The 21,562-nt window shown below is 37.1% G+C and overlaps 1 long non-coding RNA gene across 1 annotated transcript; it reads right to left on the bottom strand.

The window, feature by feature from the left end:
* Positions 1–7,971: 7,971 nt before the first annotated feature.
* On the bottom strand, positions 7,972–12,676 carry LOC135081022 (uncharacterized). The gene is made up of 4 exons (XR_010259099.1): positions 11,714–12,676; positions 11,474–11,609; positions 11,226–11,387; positions 7,972–8,270 (listed from the first exon to the last, which is right to left on the bottom strand). It is a non-coding gene; the product is annotated as an uncharacterized LOC135081022 (long non-coding RNA).
* Between the last annotated feature and the right edge of the window lie 8,886 nt (positions 12,677–21,562).

Below are 21,562 nucleotides of genomic sequence, written 5' to 3' on the forward strand. Positions count from 1 at the left end.
ACTTCCTTATTTATTATTAAACTAGATACGAGCATAGACATGTCGCAGTCGGGTCGTTTATTCCGCCGTGTTATATTACGGCTAGCCGTTTTCTAAACGGCTATTATAAAATGTGGCAGTTCAACAATTGCGACAGATTATAATTATAACGATAATAAGAATTGGCTCATAAATTGTGCACATTGCTATATCAAAGTATGGCTTAACTACTAAGCAAGCATCACTTGCAATTATATCTACAAATAGCTCGCAAATCAAGTTATATTTCAATTTCAATTCTACGGGGCAACGATTCTTATTTCACGTTTTCTTTTTCAGCTGGCGCGTATTTTAAACAATCCAAGCTAGCTACACCGGTTGTTATTCATTTGGATAAAATTACAATAATGTTTGTATGTTCAATAAAGCGTAACAGTGAAAACAATATCATTTTTATAGTTTCTTTTATTATGCAGTTTTTAATATTCATTTCATCAATTCATAAGCTTTGAATTTGCGTACATTTAAAATTCATGTAACTTTATTAGTTATAATTCACATCAATTTCATTAATCTATTAAAATCTAGTGGTGTGATTGTATGGCATTATCATTATAGATAGTTTTAATGTTTTTAATTTAAATAATTAAGAGACTAACAATTTGCACCTAGTATTAAAATATTGTATCTTATAATTTCTACGATGTAATTGAATAATCGATATAGATATTTCACTATCGATTACTATCGAGTGGATGCCATTGCCATCCCTATCATGTGTCACTTTTTGCTGTCATGTCATCATTCATTCATTTCATTCATTCATCATCAGCTTGCTCAAAAATCAAATACATACAACCTCTAATCCATATCTGTGAATACAACAAAACAAAATGATTTAAATAGATTTGGTTGTCTTCAATGTGTATATTAAAACTCTGTCTTTAATAGTTATGTCCAAGCAAGCGTAAATGTGAACTGAAGTTGCTGTATTTGTCTTTCCGATAGTTGCCGAAGTGTTGTTTGGTTAATGTTAACGTATTACTTTTGCAGATTTACTGATGCTTTGTGATTTCTTTCTGAGTTGTAATGTATCTGGGGAAACTATTGTGGTCGTTGTTTCATACAGTCAGCATAATTAAAACTCATTCTTATGTTTATAGGTTAGGAATTCGCATTGTAAAAATGCCTTTGTTGCAACTTTTTGTGTTCGATAGAATTCGTTTCTACTAACGAGGTTTTTTCTCTAAAATGTTGGTCAGTTTACGTGGTAAGAGTGTGCATTATGATGTGCCATGATTTGGCTTATAAAATGCCATCTTATCAATGCCTGATTCTTAGTTATTTTAACTCTCTCTTACAACAATTAACCCCTTTATCTGAAACGTTTTATACTCGTTGTAGGACTACAAAAGCATAATGTAACTCAAGTCAAAACAGCTTTATAATTTAAGACCGCATTATAGAATTTCTTGAGCATAATGTTACTAATAATAAGCATAATAAACAGAATGTTACTAATCTAACAAAGAGTGAGTTTGTTGTGATGCTTCTTCTCAGCACTTGCCAAATGTTTGTCTCGAAGCACTGGTAGGGCAAAAAAAGAATGAGACATGTATAGGCTCCTTAAAAGCATTTGACGACTTGTAGGGTAACCATTACAATGATTGGCCCTTTAAGCAAAGTTCTCACTTTGAACTCATGTTACTCTGAATATTGACATAAAATTGACTGCTGAATTATGTAGTACCATTCCTAAAGGAATTTAGAACAATTTGAACACGATTTGGACTCTACACCTTTGTGTTAATATATAATAAATAAATAAAATAAAAAGCTTTTATTTCCACAAGTTTACAATTTTATAAATTAAGTTAGAAGCATTTGTCTTCACTCTTGTGGCACCCCTGTATGGGCAAAAGCCTCCTCCATTCCGCTCCATTTCTTCCTGTCCTGGGCTAGGTCGAGCCAATTTTCTCCCGCTACTCTCATTATATCATCAGCCCACCTTTCTTTGGGTCTCCCAACATTCCTCTTCCCCTTCGGTCCCTTCCATTCTGTTGATGTTATAGTCCATCTTCTATCTTTGTACCTTGCTAGGTGTCCAGCCCACTGCCATTTTAGTTTTAAAGCTTTTTGGAGGGCATCTGTTAGTTTTGTTTTTTGTCTAATTTTGTTGTTTCTGATTTTTTGAATTTTTCTTATTTTCAGAATGCTCCTCTCCATCGCATGTTGACATGATTCTATTTTTGCTCTATTTTTGGTCTGGTACACCCAAGTTTGGCTCCCGTATAGTAAGCATGGTAGTAGGCAGGTTTCGACTACGGTTGTTAATATATATTTTCACTCAATTTAAGTAAAAAACACCCAAAAGTAGTATTATTGGCCCCCTCGAGCATAGTCCATTGACCTAGCTACCTGACAAAGAATGACCGGGCCAATCATTGCACACGTGGTGTGCCAATGAATGTAGTGGAATGGGCAATAGTGATGGGAAACGAATAATAAAATAAAAATGTTGCTTTTTCAATTAAGGTAGTTAAATTATATTTTCAATTTTCTTACCAAAGTAAAAATAATAAAACAATCTCCAATTTAGGCCTAACGCATGGTTACTCTTACTTTAAGATCACAATTATATGGCACTTCTCTTAATCTATTATATGTATTTGTGTATCACAAACATAATTGCACTTTGCACTTATTTAGGAAGGAACTGAAAAATAATAAAATAATCTCCAATTTTAGGCCGATCGCGGGGTTACTCTTACTTTAAGATGACAATTATAATATGGCACTTCTCTTAAACTAAGTAGGTATAGGAATGTATTTGTGTATCACAAACATAACGGCACTTTGCACTTATTCTAGGTAGACACTGAAAAATATTAAAATAATCTCAAATTTTAGGACGATCGCGGGGTTAATCTTACTCTAAGTATACTTGTATATCACAATTATATGGCACTTCTTTTAATCTAAGTACAGTAATGTATATGTGTATCACAAAGATTGTGGCCCTTTAGAATATTTGTGTATTACAAAGATAATGGCACTTTACAAGGAAGTTATTTACTTTCACAAATGATAAGGCACATACAAGACAATTAGTACTTTGCACTTATTCTAGGTAGGAACTAAAAAACAACAAAGTAATCTCCAATTTTAGGCCGATCCAGTGGCGTAAATATACCGTTCGAAATTGCCCGTGGCAAATTCATCGAATGGGCCCTCCCATTTTCCCAATATACACCACTACTTTTTTATCACCGGAAAAATTTTAACAGGTTATGTAGAAATGTGTGAAAATTATAAAGTAAAAAAAAAAAATTAAAATTTTTATAAAGTTAATTTTTTTATTAAATTTTCTTTAGTCCCTATTTTACGCGTCACAGCTGGGCCACTCCGCTGCTCGTTCATTCAGTAGAGTAGTCGTACGCGCTCGCACATTGATCTGTCTGTCTCGCTCACGCCTTGACCACGCTTCCAGTGTTATTATTACTAATTTAGACCATTTTAATGCAACATTTCACGTAATTTTGAGTTCTAATAAGTGTTTCATTACACTTACGTACTTCTTTACGTGGTATTCTGACTGTTAACACTAATTGTAAGTTAATAATACAATGAAATACCTACCTACTGTGAATACGTTACGAATACACACCAATGTGTCGTTACGAGGCTACTACGACTTTAAAAGAAATATGTAATTCAAAGATCTGCCAAAACAGCGGCTTTCAGTGTTATCATCACAGAATAATAATAATGTATTACTTAGCTACCTATCCTAGGCTATTTTTATTGCAACATTTCAAGTAGGTAATTAGAATGTAATTGAACGCAGGGCAAAGGACGAAAACAGTAATTTAGTAATTACGTAATACGTCACGTTGTATTTCTGTGAGTTTTTAACACTAGTTAATAATAATACCTACTGTGTAACTCCAATTGAGATCGCACGTCGTTCGTAGTTCGTGAATTTAAGATCCGCCATAACAGCTGAGTGGTGCGAACAGTTTTAGATGGTGGTTTTAGTAGGCGCTTAGGTAAAATAATAAAAATAATTCAACTTTCCCTTCATACTTACCCGGGCTTAGGATCGGCCTTAGGACCGGCAAAATTCAATGCTTTGATAAGCACCCTGCATCGTGCTGAAGTGTGGCTGTTCCGGTACAGTCGCAAAACTGCACTACACAATTTCTCCGGCCAAGAATAATAATGCACGTATCATTAACACGTATTCACGTGAGGTGAATTGGTAAGACAACGTAATAATTGCACGACACTATTAACTTGATTGATACAATGTTAACAAGACAGTTCACGACCGATCAAGAGCTCGCGCGCGCGCAACTGACCGACCGCGGCCGGCGGCCGGGCGAGCGAGACGGCGGCGCGGGGCCGCGGGCACCCGCCCGATAATGGCCGCACAACAAACGTACACCGCCGCCTTTAGGAAGCGTCGGGCCGGCAACGTCGCATCTCTCTCCATAGTAACGGGCGGCCTTGCGTTGAGCCAGGCCTGGCTCACTCCGCGCGGTACATCCGATAATTACCTACAGCGAAGCGCCCCGCCGGCGGGTATTATATCAGTCGAGTGTCACGCGCGCGCCCGTCAGGACGCTGGCGTGCGTTGTAGTATGATTATAATTCTATGATCGAAGTATTATTTAAAAATGGACAAAGAGAAAGAAATATTGTGCGGCGTTCGGGTGTTTAAATTCGAAAAGAAATCTACCGGATTTATCTTTTTTTCGCTTCCCAAAGATGCTGAAAGGTATGTTGGCCATGTAGGTAATCAATAATTCTTAGGATAGTATAGGAACCTAACCTACTATGACTACTGCTCAGAATGCGTTCGTTCGTATCAGCACAAATGACGTCCACTGCTGGACAAAGGCCTCTCCCAAGGTTTTCCATAATGAATGCATACTTACCTACATACGTACCTCATTACAAATAAGTAGATTAATTATTTTTTCACTAGACAGCAACCCTAACAGCGTAAGAAGAGTTCAGAGGCACGCGATAGAAAGAGACAAAACTTGTAGGTGAATAAAATTGTAGGTACGTAGTGCTGTGCGAGCTGAATTCCACTGTATCGCGTCGTAGCAAGACTCGCATTTATTTAAATCGTCTTGCGGAGTAATCCTTCTGTACCTGTACTATTACTTATTCTGTGGTTGTTGAGCGTAAATAGTGCTAGCGACGCGTGTGTCCAAATATTACCAATTTTGGGATGATATTTTGAGTAGCTTTATTTAACTTTTTTTTTTTTGCATAAATAGGATTAGTATCAATAACTCATTACCCAGAATTTTTTTTTTCGGTGATAAAAATTTAGTGGTGTATAAAGAAGCTGAACCAACAACAATAGTATTTTTTATTTTATAATATTTATTTATACACTTTTATTTGTAAAAGTTAACTAATAAATCACTACGTGAAGTAGGTACATACAAACTTTATAATTATAATTTCTTGATTTTATAATTATTCACTTTTAATTAAAGGTACCTATTGAACTGAAATCACAATTTTATTTTAAGTAGGTACACAATTTTAATTATTAAAATTCCTTTCTTCGGACTTTCTGTTCAGCAAAAGTGTTAATGACATCATCAAAGTTCAAATTTCGGGCCATAGAATTTTTGATGGATAGAATAGCCAAATTGCTTAACCTTTCTTGTCCCATAGAATTTCTTAAATAAGTTTTTATCAATTTCACTTTTGAAAATGATCGCTCGGCACTACCCGTAGTTACAGGAATGGTGAGAAATAGCAGAAATGCAGTGCACACTTCAGGAAAGCTTGAAGATATAAAATGATTCTTTATTATTAATAAGTCAGCAAGTTCTCTTATAGAAGATGACCTTTCTATTTCGTGTTTAAAAGAGGATCGAAAACTGAGAATTTCTTTGGAAAACGACATAGATATATCATTTTTATATAAATGGACAAATGCTAAAGCCTTTTCCAATAAATCAGTATCATTCAAGCTTTGCAAAGTGGCAGGCTGCAAGACACTAAAATTGGAAACAATTTCATTCATTCCAAGGAAACGCGATCTAAGTTGATTAATGATGATGTCTAATACACGATAGAATACGTTCACTTTAAACAAGCTTTCAGGATCTTGGAGACGTTCATCCTCACAAATTTCATCAAAATGACGTTTCACTTTTCTCTGACGAGTTTTAGGAAATTCAGGGTTTATAGACCATTTAACTGCAATACTATTTGCTTCCGTTTTTAAATCTTCAAATTCATGTCGATACTTTTCAAGTTCTTCTAGACAGACTTGCAAACGCTTTGAAGCATTTGAAAGATCGATGGCTTTAGATTGAAGTGCTTTAGAAGCCGCGTCTATGGTTTGTAAGAACCAAGTTTAAATTATGAGCAGCACAATGGACATACACTGCATTTGGCTCTATATCTCTTATGAGTTTTTGAACTCCGCCATAAGTACCTTTCATGGTATTAGCTCCATCGTACCCTTGTCCACGGCACTTATTCAGAGAAATACTTTTGTCATTTATGGATTTTATTATCTGCTTGGACATTGCTAAGGCAGTTTGATCCTTAACCTCATGAAATCCTAAAAATGACTCTTTAATTACGAGCGCCTTTGGAGTTCCAGTTTCATCTTTCTCGATTACACAGTAACGGTAAAGTTCACACAATTGATCTGTTTTGGAAATATCTTGAGTAGTATCAAACAAAATGGAATAAAACGGTGCGGTGACTATTTCATTTACCAGAGCATTTTCCACTTTTTGAACCAGAACAGCAATGAGCTCATTTTGTATCTTTGGACTTAAGTATTTAATCTGGCCCTTAGGTTTGCTTAGCAACTCTTGTAAAATAGGATCGTATTTGGCTAATAACTCAACAATACTCAAAAAATTTCCTTTTGGACCAGAATCGTTGCCATATACCGTTTCTTTATGGCCACGAAAAGCTAAATTTGGATAGCCGTTGGACTAGCGAACTATAACGCAGGAACTGTGGGTTCAATTCTCAACATCAAAATATTTTTTGTTTTTTATTTTTATTTTTTTTACTTATTTTTGTTTCTCTTGCAAAATGTCGCCTAAGGGAAAGAAGAACATTAAAAACTGCAGTGGCTGTTTAAAGAAAATTGAGGACCGGAGGTTCTTGGTGTGCAGCCTATGCCGGGACTCTTATGACCTAGAATGCGCCGGAGTTTCGGAGCAGCGCTTCTATAATACGCTGACCGGGGACCACCGGGCTAACTGGAGGTGCGTCTCGTGTAAAAGCAAGCAGCCCAAGACCGACAACACTAACACGCCGGTCCGAATTTCGCCTGAGTATGTCACGCAGCGACGCGGCGCCTCTGATCTCAGCCCCATGCAGCTGGACACCACCTTGCCGGAGCAGGGGCTCGACGACCAAAATGACACCGCGCTAAATATGACCGTCGAGGTGTCGGACATCCAGGCGCTCACACTGGAGATCAGGCACTTCAGGGAGGTCTTCACATCCGAGCTTCAAGCGTTGAGGGAGCAGATGGGCGCGCTCAAAGATGAGGTGTCGGCGCTGTCCGGCAGATTAGACCGCTGCGAGAGCCGCACGAGCGCTCTGGACAAGCGGATGGACACCATCGAGGTCTGCCTCACGGGCGTCGGGCACGCGAACGCGGAGCGCCTGGACGAGGTCGAGAAGAGGCTGGAGGCGGTGGGGCGCGTGCAGACGGAGGCGGGCACCGGCGCCGGGTCGGGAGTCGTCGCGGCGCTGGAGCGGACCGTCGCCGAGCTCAAGCTGGAGCTCAACGACCGCGAACAGGACGCGCTCCTCGCGGACCTGGAGATCGGAGGCCTCCCGGACGAGAGGGGCGGGAACGTCTTTCACGACGTCGCCGTGCTCGCCGGCCGCCTCGGGGTGACCCTGGAGGAGCGGGACGTCGTGTTTGCGGAGCGCGTGGGTGCGCCCCCGGCCGAGACCGGCGGGGCCCGCCCGCGCCGCGTGGTGGTGCGCCTGGCGCGCCGCCAGCTGCGCGACGACCTGCTGCGGGCCGCGCGCGTGCGTCGCGGTGCTACGGGCGAGGGCGGCGGCCGGGTGTACATCAACGAGCGCCTGACCCGCTCCAATCGGCAGCTGTTCTACCGGGTGCGTGAGGAGTGTCGCAAGCAGCAGTGGAGATACTCTTGGACGAGACGAGGGCGTGTCTTCGTTCGTAAGAGTGACGGATCGCAGGTCTTCCATCTTCGATCCCTTGATGATTTCGCCAGAGTATTTGGAGCTCCTGGTTTATGACTTTTAGATTTCTGGAAGGTGAAATTAGGGCTCATATATTTTATGCATATTTGTCAAATATTCTGTACAGTACACAATGTCAATGTGGTCATTCACGCAACATTAATTGTTTTGATATCGATTTGCACTTTATTTAATACTGTTAATATGGGGATGACATTTAAAGGAAAAAATCATTGGTTGTATCAATTTAATTTTTATTTTATTACAAATCACATTTTTATTACTTATGGTAAGTCACTATATAAGTACAGTGGAGGCATTGGTTTTGGGATTGCTACAGTTACATTGACCTATTGGTGTTTGATTATTCCACAACCTTTACAGGCCTTGGGTTGAAAAACTTAATGGTGGGACTGTTCAATGCTGGGTCACTGTGCACAAGGCATGATGAATTCCTAGCGGCTATGGAGGATTTGAGCCCAGATGTTATGGCCATAAATGAGACTTGGTTGAGACCGGGGGAGGAGGAGCGAGCTCCTAAGCTGGCGGGCTACCGCCTGAAACATACTCCCAGACCGGCCCATGTGAAGAGGGGTCGGGGGGGCGGAGTCGGTTTTTATGTTCGCAAGAGTCTAAATGTAAGAGTATGTCCTCACCCTATCACTGTGGGATCGGTCGAGCAGATGTGGATCTCTGTGCGCGTGAACGGGCAGGCCATCGTTATTGGCACTGCTTATAGGCCGCCCTGGCAGGATATTGACATATTTCTGGACGCCGTCGCCGAGTCTGTTGCCTCTTTCACTGGGTATGGAGGACTAGTCCTGACTGGTGACTTTAACATCAACCTTCTGGATGATGATGGTGGCGGCAGATGTGGAGCCTTGAAGCAATATATACATGGTCTTAATCTCAAGCAATTAGTTACGGAACCTACGCACTTCACGGACCACAGTAGTACCCTGATCGACCTCATATGTACCGATGTAAAGGCCCTGCGTGTCACGGTGAAGCACTCGCCTGATTTGGGTGGTCATGCCATGCTGGTGGCGGAGCTTAGGATTAAGACAGAAAGGCCGACCCCACTCTGGGTCACCTACAGGCCGCTTGGTGATGTGGTCCAGGAACTACTTGATCGAGATCTCTGCGCTATAGATTGGCACAGCCTAAAACGTTGTGATACTGTAAACAGTCTTGTCGTTGCCTTCACCGGTTGTGTCACAGGCCTCATGGACCTTCATGCACCCTTAAAAACACGCAAATTTAAACACCCTCCCCATCCATGGCTGACGGACACGATTAGGGATATGATGCGCATCAGGGACAACTATCACAGAAAATATAAAAAGATCGGGACCGCAGCCCTCAGGGATGCTTATGGACGGATGAAAAACCTGGTGATAAAGGCTATTTATAGGGAAAAGTCTTGCTACTTTACACAACACATCAATAGTAAAATATCAGACTCAGGGACACTGTGGAAAAACTTAAAGAATTCAGTTTTAACAAGTAAAAAGGACACAGCTGACCTCTCACAGACTTTCACTGACCCAAACACAATAAATTCACACTTTCTAGATGTGCCGGGCGAGAATGGGGTTAACATCTCCCAACTAACTTACTATGAGCATCATAGATTTAATGCCTCTGCCGGTTTCTCGTTACGTTCTGTGGACAGTGATGTTGTGTTAAAAACTATTAAGTCACTGAAATCACATGCTCAGGGTATCGATGGTATTACATTGGACATGGTGTTGATGACGCTTCCTTACTCTCTTGAGTCTATTACAGATATGGTGAACATGTCTATTCAAGGGAGCGTGTTTCCTGAGTGCTGGAAGGTGGCAGTCGTCAAACCTCTGCCTAAAACCAGTCACCCTACCACGGTTCGGGACCTCCGGCCCATCAGCATTCTGCCGTGTCTCTCAAAGATTCTGGAAAAAATAGTTTGCGATCAACTGACAAAGTATCTTGAAAATAATGACATCCTTCCCAACTATCAATCTGGCTTCCGAGGGGGACATGGTGCGGCGACTGCTCTGGCTGATGTGATCGACAATCTTCTCACGGCTCAGGACAAGGGACAAGTCTCTATGTTGATGCTACTTGACTTCTCCAGAGCGTTTGATTCAATAAATATACCGCTCCTATTGTCTAAGTTAAGCTACTACGGCCTGGATAATAGTACAACTAAGTGGTTCCATAGTTACTTAACGGGGAGATCTCAAATAGTAGAACTAAAAAAAAAAGATGGCACTATATTGAGGTCACGGTTGGAGCCCCTGCGTCGTGGTGTCCCACAGGGATCAATACTAGGACCAATTTTATACATATTGTACAGTGCTGATATAACAAATTGTATTGCTACCTGCCATTACCACTTATATGCGGATGACTTACAGTTATATCTGTCTTTTGCACCATATGACTACGTTAATGCTGTAGCTAAGGCCAATGAAGAGCTAAATATGATATCTGATTGGTGTAACTCAAATTGCCTTGTTCTCAATCCCCAAAAATCTAAATTAATGTTAATTGGAACCACTAAAAATATTGAGAAGTTAAAAATCCAAATTAATGTTAATGGTAGTAGCAGAGTAATGATAAATGGTGAGCCGTTGGAGTTGGTTGATAGAGCAAAAAACCTTGGATTAACCTTTGACAGTCAATTGAGGTTCGAAAATCATGTTGCTGAGTGCGCCCGTAATTGCTTTTACCGACTAAAGCTTCTTTACAGGCTGAGACCATACCTCAGTGAAAGAATTAGAGTAACATTGTGTGAATCGCTGGTCTTAAGTAGACTAAACTACTGCGACACAGTGTATGGGTCATGCCTGCTGTCCAGATCTGCTCGCCTTATACAGAGGGTGCAAAATGCATGTGCCCGTTTTTGCTTCATGGTTCCCCCCCGATCTCATATAACCCCTTTTCTCAATGCCGCTAACATGCTCAAAATGGAGGCACGTAGAAAGCTACACCTTGCAGTAATGTTGTTCGGAGTCATTACTAAAATGAGACCTAGTTACCTGCTTAATAAGCTGGAATGGGCTCAGAGTCATAGCAGATATCAAAAAAGATCTTGCACCCGCATATTTGCAACTCCGAAACATCGCACCATGGCATTCCGTGGATCCTTCAGGTATGCGGCCTCGCGGTGCTGGAACGACCTGCCACCGCCGTTGCGCGCCCTGCAATTTAAAAACACTTTTAGACTCGCACTAAAAAGAATCATGTTAATTCTGCAGAAGGCGGATAGTGAACGTGTTTCACTTACCTTGAGTGCATGCGCGTCGCGTGTATTGGCAGCAGCTGGCCTGTCTGCGTCGTCCCGGCACCAGTGAGGATCGCACTCGCGTTGGGTGGGTGTCTCTGTGGCCGATTAGATGGGCCGCCATCACCCCGGTCGCGCGCTGGAAGTATTTTCAAACCAATTTCTTTCTCCGTTCGGTTTATTTGCACGAGAATTTATTGGCATAGATACTAAACGGTGGAATAACTGATGAACTTCACATACCATTAATTCCTGCGCGAACGGTCGTTGAGCGTCACTGGCGGCCTCATCTTGTTATAGTTAGTGCGCAATCCAAATATAATATTATAATCTTTGATTGACGCAGTCGTATATAGTTCCCAGCCACGCATTAAAGGGTTGTTATCGTTATCGTTATTAGTGTGAGAACGTCAATCCCATAGAGGAAAGTAATACATTGGGTGTAATCCTCAGGACACATGCTTGCCACATCATTACTACGTGGACCATCTTGATTTTTTCCATTTACCGCTTGGAAGGTAGCAATCACAATTCACAATTAAATCCGTGGTAGCCAAAGAAAGTGATTTTTCACTCTGTCGGTGGTAGGTTAATTTTTATTTTTATTTTTATTTTGTCGAATCGTTATTTGAACGACACACTGTCACGTTTGACATGTCAGTTCTTTTTCGTTCATTTTTTTTTTTTTTTTTTTTTCTCTTCTCTTTGTTTTTTTCACCTCACTATCTTTGTTCCTTGAGTTGCCTCGCGTGAAGTGGAGAAGACATAGGATTGGTACAATTTTATTGTATTGTCCGTGTTTGTAAGTATGTAATGGAAATAACTTTTTATTGTAAATTTTATGTTAAATGTTTTAAATAATTTCTTCCTGATAATTATCGAATTGTGTCTGTGTTATATTATTATTAGTATTGGTTTATGTTCGTGTCCACGTACCCCGCGACTAATAGTTGCTGCGTATCCCTTCTGTGCTGTTTTAGTTTTAAATTTAAATTTATATTAACATTATTTTCCTTTTACACCAGCAGGCTCGCCGGTAGGGATGCGCAGTAGCTAATAGGGCTTCCCGCTGAAAATCAGTGTCGGGACATCCTATAAGGTGTCCCAACTAAAACTGAGCGGGCGCCCTATTAACATGCATTCGTCTTTTTCTTTTAAAATCTGTTGTATTGTTTTTTGTAATGTGTGTTAATAAAGTTATTTATTATTATTATTATTATTATTATTAAATTACAGGTTGAAAGTGTCAGAGTAACATCAAAGAGTCTAGTGAGTACCTGGCGCCAAAAATTTTTTTCTCTCTTGATAATGGACTCTTGCTCTTCATCTAGTGTTCCATGTAACTGCCACTGTCGATGTACAAAACAAGAATGCAAATGTTCTTTCGATGTCTCATGTCTTTCTATGGCTTCCACAATATGTTTCCAATCATCATAGCCTTCCATCCAAATATTTTGTATATTTTTAGATGCCCTATTTGCGAATAACCAACATGGTTCACAATATGCTTTTTGAAGCAATAGAGAATAGGACAGCCATGTGCGTTCTAACTTTACGCCAGATTTAGAAACAGTGTAATAATATTTATCGATTTAGAAAGATCTATTATTACTATCCCTTAAAAAGGGGCCTTTTGGTTTACAGTATCCGTTCTCGATCACAAACCGTTTTACTTGATCATTGAGTTCTTTAAAGTTACCTTTATCAGTAACATGCGGTAAAGATTTTAATTTTTCTATGTCCAAACATGATTCATTTAAAGATTTGCTCGTACCTGGTTGTGGTTGCTCTGAATCTAAATATCCCTTAAATGGTTTCTGTCCGTTATAAAGGACATGTCAAACAATTGCCTACAGAATCTAAATTAAAGCAATTTATCGACTTTCAAGGGATATTTTTTAAAAAGCATGATATTTTATGTGAAACACGGGGCAGTAGTTCTATAAAAAACTGCGAATTTTAAAAATTAAGACAGTTGAATAACTGCAACAGCAAGGTCAAGTTTTCGCTGTTGATAAATATGGCAACACTGTGGGTATTACACTTGTTCTTGTGCTTTATTGACTGATTTTAGAATATTAACGAATAAAACTGACGATTATTGCCAAAACTGTAAAAAAATATCGATTTTTTTTCATTCATTTCAAGGTTACAAATGTTATGTCACTTAAAACGGACAACGCCATGTATCAGTAATAAATACTCATGTTGATTTTTAGACATTTTTACCCCATTTCCCCCTTTTAGGGGTTGAATTCTGAAATAACCTGAAACACGTGTTTATTAATTTATCCATAGGAGTACTCCTGTGAAGTTTCGAAATAAATAGTGCAACTAATTTTTTTTCGCCCTACAAACTTTGGACCCCCATTTCACCCCCTTAGGGGGTAATTTTGGAAAAATCCTTTCTGATAACACCCTTAGACCCTAATAAGGAACCTACATGCCAAAATTTGTGTCTTTATACCCACCGGTTTGGGATTTATGTTGATATATCAGGCAGTCAGTTTTCTCTTTTTATATGACTGGGTATTTTTTGATAAATTTATGTAAAATCAACAGTAAATAGTCCGGATGGATTGCAAAAGGCGCTGGATTAGCCAGAGGCTGATTATCAGGGATTCCTGTATTGTTATTAATAAAAGTTGTTTTACGTTTCGCACCCTTAATAATGAATGGGCACAACTCCAAATTTCAGTTTTTTGGGAAAAGCCAAAAAACCAATCGGCGGATCGCGGTTTTTTACATAATTGGCTCTAAAATCTTTATTTTATCAGCTACAACTTTCAAATTAAGCATACTTCATCACTGGTATCTGTTATATAATTTGACATAAGACATTTTTGAAAATATTGATTATGAGTATTTAAAAAAATTGTTTAAAAAATATTTCAAAGTTAGGCCTTTATTTTACTATTTCTGTTGTTGTGATTTTGGGTATTACTTGTACTTGTGCCCATCTAATCCTTAGGCTGAATTGTTTTATATGGCATATTCCCTAATATTGCTCTCTAATATTTAAAAATAAGTGTATTATTCGATTTTTATATTGATTTACGCCCAATAACATTGGGGACAGTTATTGTGCGGTATAGTAGCTTATAGCCAATTCAGTATAAGAGTAGGGTGCTGAATACTAGAAAATTATTAGATATGTCGAATTAGATTAAAATAAAGACTATTAGCTATTTCTCTGAGAAAACCGACATGAAAATACTAATTTCATGCATTCAAAATATTTTTACTTAGATAGATAGGGACTCTTACCCTATAAAAAATATGATTTTTATCAAATAAAGAAAAAACCTACAAAAACTTTTTCTGTAAGGTTTTCTGTTATGGATTTGTTCAGGATAATCACTTATTAAAGTCCAACAGCCAGTACCTTGGTATCTTTTTTCCACTATCCTGCTGTCCTGGTGGAAGGAACCGTTCTCCTTGTCCCTTACTATAATCACCCACATTATGTGGGAATCACTTCAAATGGCTATTGTAAAAAATCCAATTTAAAAATCAAATTGGCGTGTGTAATTTTTGAAGGATTTTAGCAACCAATTTTGAACACAGGAATATCCATTCTGGTGTTCTAACATTCCCCAAAAAATATTTTACTACTAAAGCACCTTAGCCATGCTTCAGATTCAATTTGTGTTATATCGGATTTGCAGTCCATCGAAGATTGCTGCTTTTAATTTTTCCGTACTCATCATCATTTTGCTTTTGATCATTTTAGTGATTAGAAAGCTCAATACATATCTTTGGCCCTCCAAATAGAAGCCCTTTACGTCCTGCTTGACTTCAGTATTGCAAAGAGTCTAGGTACACAATGTTTACGACGATATTAGACACCCAATATTTATTATTTTGTACAGTTTTTATCCCAAAGTATGCTTGGTTTGTTATCACAAACTCCGTGATCTTTTTTCTTTGCTTTTGTATACAATATTTGCCACATATTAATAAAAACTGTTAGTGATGTTAACATATGATTTCATTACGAACTCATATTTTTTAAGACAAAAAGCACTTTAGAACTTAAATTTAGACAAACTGAAAATTTCAAGGTCTAATAGCTGATCAGTAAAATTGTAGTAACTTAATACGTGAAAAGATAATCATAATCATAATCATAATCATTTATTTATTGCTTCATAAGTGTACATAGGTGGTGATCTTAAACTTAGTCTCAACTTATGACCCTGTAAGGGTGTTGCAAATCTTGTATCGTAGGTACATTACTAAATATTCTACAATAGTTAGTAATAATTAATATTGATAAATTATAAAAATAATTAGTTTACATAATTTTAAAATAAATTCGATGTATCCTCAGTCCTCAGAATCTGAGTGATTAATTAGCATCAATTTATGTGACCGTAATAAATTAATGAATAATATAATTAAAAATTACAACACTATCATATTAAAGTAGTTCACCTTTTGGCTGACTAGTGCGTTTATTCATAAAATAAACAAAGAAAAAAGCCAACCCGAGCCCCGAGCGAACGTTAATAGCCTTAACACGTAGGTGTGTCTCTTATTTTATTAATCATTAGTTTATTTGTCGGGAAGTATTTCATAACCACCGCTTTATTTCTTAGCATCGCGATAAAACATTCTATAGGCTCCTAATCAACCAATAGGTATGAAAATTAATACCAAGAAGCAAATTACTTTTATAGGAGAGTTGTAAATTGAACTACAAACACCCATCCATGGTCTGCCTAACTAAAGTTAAAGTTATATTTTATAATTTTCTATGATTAACGGGACTTTATCAATGTAATAAAAATGAAAATGTAACATATTATTAGAAATATAAGGAATTAATTAGTCTTAGCTCACTAACACTTACTTAAAAGTTTGTCACATAAAGGCACAACTCCAAATTGGACCACAGTCGCGGGGGCCGGATTCGACAAATATCGGCATGTCTCTGATTCAGCCCTTCTAGCGGGAAGATAGACGAAAGTATGGAAGGGGCACAAAATGTAGAACTCTTTTATCTGATCATTGTTTTCGATTTCTGTGAAAGCCATCTTGTAGAACTTACGAAAATGTGCCTCTCTAGTACAAAAAGTAAAAAACCAAAAATTTTGAGTTGTGCCCCTATATTATTAAGGGTGCGGTTTATTTTCCTAAACTGGCAATGTCCGCCCTAAGTGACATGGATGTAATGCTAAATATTTGGCAATGTCCGTTTTGAGTGACATGTCATAACTTCTATACTAATTGAAATTTTTTCAAAAAGAAAATATTTTTTTCTTAATCTATCAAAACAATACCTAAATCCCAAATTTGACCATTTTTGAAGCAAGGGTTCAATGAGTGCCAATTTAAGGGATATTCACTGTTATCGGGCCCTGCGATATTGCCACTTATGTCATCATTTTCTGCCTTTCCGTCGCACTGTTCATTTGATTCTTCTTGTATACTATCTTGAATATTAAAGTACTGACTTATTTTAGGTAATTTTTTATTTTGTTCTTCAGACTCCTTCTTTCGCTTTCGTTTTTCGCTTCCACTCTGATACTTTCTAGAACAAAACCGCAAAAAGTTTGTAATACTATATTTATACTATAGTTACTAGTATAGTATAGTTATATATATACTATAGTTTTCATTTATTCATAAATCTACTTAATTGCTAACAAATGCCAAAAAAGCTACAGTAAAAATGTTTATAACGAAAGTCCACCGATTGTTCAAAGTTCAATTCAAGTGTCAAATGTAAGTTTTGAAAGAACGATGAACATAGGTACTGAAATAGTTTTGGTGGTTACGAATGTCAAAATAGTGAATTGATTTTGAAATGCGCGATGAGAATCATTATTTTAAATAATAATTTCGTAACTTGTGATTTCAAACTTTACTACCGATACCTACCGACGATATAAATGATTAATTTTATGGGTAGATTAAAAATTAAAATAATTGTAATAGTATAAATTATTTTAAATATTAGAATAAAATTCTTACCGAGTAGACATTGTCAACCTATTTTTCCTCACTTGCAACAAACAACCAATTCTTACAACAATAAACTGCTAATTGCTCGGTGAGTTCTTGCGTAATACAATAGTGGAGTTTTTCATATATACAAACTCGAATCGGGGATTCCCCAAGCATCAACAAGTATTACCAACATAAATTTTAAGCAGTGTTGCCGATTGAGAAAGAAAAAAATACACCAAACTATTGCGCTAAATTTTAGCTGTGAATTTTATGAATGACAATAAGAGAAGATGTGTTTTTATGTGAATTTATTTAACCATTATCTAAAATTTAAATTATTACATTTATCAAAATCAACTGAATTAAATAAATGAATATTTTTCTGGTCATCATTACGTTCGGGTGCGGTTAGTGTGTTCACCAGATGCCGTTTCTTTTTTTACAGTTTTAGTCATTTTCTTCAAACCGTGTTCAGGCAACATAAAAGTGTGGCAAATTTTCTTAAGAACTTTCAACTGATGACGTATCATTATAATTGAACTCTGTTAGTAAAATCAGAGACAGTCATAACATAACACTTTAATGTAAAAAAGAGACAAAATAATAAACGCATCAAGAACATTGTGGTCGGGGAATACTAAATCCTTCGGGGAATTCCCAGATCGTAATTTATGTAACGTTTTACGGCTCTGGCAATTAACTTATTGGCTTAAATTTACGATCGTCAATAATTTTTACAATTTTCTACTAGATTCCAAAAAATATTTTTTAGCGCATTGTATTGAGAAAAAAAGCGCTAAAGAGTTTAGAATTGCGCTATCTAGCGAGAAATGCACTATAACGGCAACACTGATTTTAATGCCGGCAGTATACCTACCTAGTCTCAGCGAGACATGCCCAGTGAATATAAATGTAAACCAATATACACATTTTTGAGGTATGTTTGTCCACACATGTTTCCAAAATTATTACGAGTAATTGGATTTTGAACATTCTTTCTAAAACTGGGTTAATTTTTTTTTTACCAATGCATTGAAAGTTTAATACCTAGGTATATTTTTTTTAGTTGTGTATGCATGCAACTAAGAAGGTAACAAATAAATTAAAGACAAAACTTTTTTTTACTTAAGTAGTATGTGTAACTTTGTCTAACATATATATATTGGAAATAGCAATTTTTGTAAAGGTCAATAAAGAATATTCTACAAAAAAGGCTGCCACTCGTACAAATATTCGTGATAGATATAAATATGACATATGTGTACCAAATATAAACAGTAACATTTACCATAAGAGTGCCATAGCTACGGGCATAAAAATTTACAATAATCTGCCTACAGAAATCAAAGCTATGGAAATGCCTAAATTTAAATCAAAGTTGAAGTCTTGGCTGATGAAAAATGTGTTCTATAACTTAAGTGAATATTTTAGTATAAAGCATGTATAATTTATAAAAAGTTATTGTATAATTTATATTTTAAGTTACATACTAAGAAAATTATTATAAGTGCGGTCGGTAGCACATCGGACTATACGTGTTTGTTGCAAAGTCACCAGTACTACGTCGAAATAAGTTTTGTCTCGATGTGGCATCGTCTGTACAATTTAATGCCTTAACAACTGCAAACTGTACACAGAAAAAGCAATAAATACATTCTATTCTATTCTATTCTGTAATAATAAATGTTGGGAATTGAGATTTCCTCTGACCGGGGTCCCCTTCGGGCTGGGGGCCCGTGGCATTTTGCCGACTTGCCACCCTATAGTTACGCCACTGGGCCGATCGCGAGGTTACTCTTACTCTAGTACATTTGTATATCACAATTATATTGCATTTCTATTAATCGAAGTATAGGAATGTATTTGTGTATCACAAACATAATGGCACTGCACTTATTCTAAGTAGGAACTGAAAAATAATAAAATAATCTCCAATTTTAGGCCGATCGCGGGGTTACTCTTACTTTACGATGACAATTATAATATAACAATTCTCTTAATCTAAGTAGGTATAGGAATGTATTTGTGTATCGCAAACATAATGGCACTTTGCACTTATTCTAGGTAGGAACTGAAAAATATTAAAATAATCTCAAATTTTAGGACGATGGCGGGGTTCTCTTACGCTAAGTATACTTGTATATCACAATTATATGGCACTTCTCTTAATTTAAGTATAGAAATGTATTTGTGTATCACAAATATAGTGGCACTTTAGAATATTTGTGTATCACAAAGATAATGGCACTTTACAAGGAACTTATTTAGGGACTTTCACAAAATAATAAGGCACATTACAAAGAAAATCAGTATTTTCTACTAAATACTGAAATGGGGACGGACTCAGCTCACAATCTTACATAATTACTGACTGTTACCATAACCGTCATTTAAGTAATCTTGGAGTTCCTGTTCATTCCTGAATGTAGCTCGTCGGTTGTTTATTTTAGGTCTGCTTAAAACGAAGTCTGGCTTAACACTACAAGATTCCTCAAAAAGTCTTCGCTTCACATTATGGTCTGCTGAAACGGGAATATTTGATAATATCTTTATATTTTTTTCAGCCGGTTTGGTACTTATTAATGTTTCAGTAACACATTTTTTCTTCATTTCTTTTGGCTTTATGTTATCAATCTCTTTAGTTAATATAGTTTTAGTCTCATTTTTATGTTCACTTCCAATTTCATCCGTTTTTTTGGTTATTAAGGTTGTTTCAGGATAATTTTTATGTTTATTTTGTATTTTGTAACTCTTTTTTGTATCAATCATTACGTTGGTCTCATTCCCATTCATTTTCTTAGTTTCTGTAATAGTTGCGTCTTTTGTACTCAAGACTTTCTTAGTTTCATTTGTTACGTATTCCTCCTCTTTATTTTTATTGACACCTACTTTTCGCTTTTTGTGTACATCAGCCTGAATTTCCTGTTCATCAGTACCGTTCTTTTTATTTGTTTTTTTACTTTGTGTTTTTTCAATTTTTAGTACTTTAGCTTGTTTTGCTAGTTCTCTGGTTTTTTTTCGTTCCTCTTTTTCTGCAATAACTTTTTCTTTTTCCTTTTTTTTCTCTTTCTCAGATTCGAGACATTTTTCGCTGGTCAAAACGTAGACATTAGAATTTTTAGATAAGATTTTTCCTTTGCGCTTAGGCGTCGGTGCTTTGTGAAGGAAATCCTCAATTTTTGCCGGAGTTGTTATTTTGTTAAGGCTGTCAATGCTATCATGTTCCGACTGTTTCACGTTTGGTTGTATTTCCTCCGTGTTTTCTGTTTCTATTGTCTTGTTTTCAGTTTCTATTGTCTCGACACATATGTAATCTAAATCATCATCTTCGAATATTTCCATATGAAAATTATCATCTTTGAATATTTCCATATTAAATTTATCTACCTCTTCATACGTTTTATTCTGAAATGTGCTATCAATTTGCATTTCTTGGCTTCTTAACATAGTTTCAGTCTCATGTTCACTTCCAATTTCATCAGTTTTTTTGGTTATGAAGTTTGTTTCAGGATGGTTTTTATGTTTATTTTGTATTTTGTAATTATTTTTTGTGTCAATTATTACGTTGGTCTCTGGTTATTTTGTTAATTAAACACTGTTTTAAGACTTTTAAGGTTCACTGTTGTTTTATTTTCTCATACAATTCTCAGACATGTTTTTTAACACAGACAATCAACAAGTTTTTTTTTTTTTTTTTTTTTTATTATTACGGTCCGATCATATGGGGAATAATCCATCCATACCGCCGCCCAAGGACGATTACAGTCCTTCAAGATAGAGGAATGAATAGACACCAATCTAATAATCTAGTTGGAATCATCCAGGGGTAGAGGGCACAATTTGGCAATTGGCCTTTTAAAAATACCGTCTCTATACCTTAAAGAAACAACTCGAGTTACCCCATCTGCACCTGGGTGCTTCCGAACAACACGCCCCAAAAGCCATTTTCCAGGAGGAAGTCTATCATCCTTTACTAATACAACGGTACCTATAGCGATTTCCGGCTGATCTTTGTTCCATTTGTAACGATGTTGCAAGGTTGTCAAATATTCATTTTGCCATCGCTGCCATAAACATTGTACCATACGTTGAATTATATGCCACCGATGCAAAGGGCTAAGTTTAACGTCAACTAAA

Source organism: Ostrinia nubilalis, chromosome 19 (genome assembly GCF_963855985.1).
Source record: "Ostrinia nubilalis chromosome 19, ilOstNubi1.1, whole genome shotgun sequence".
NCBI lineage: Eukaryota > Metazoa > Arthropoda > Insecta > Lepidoptera > Crambidae > Ostrinia > Ostrinia nubilalis.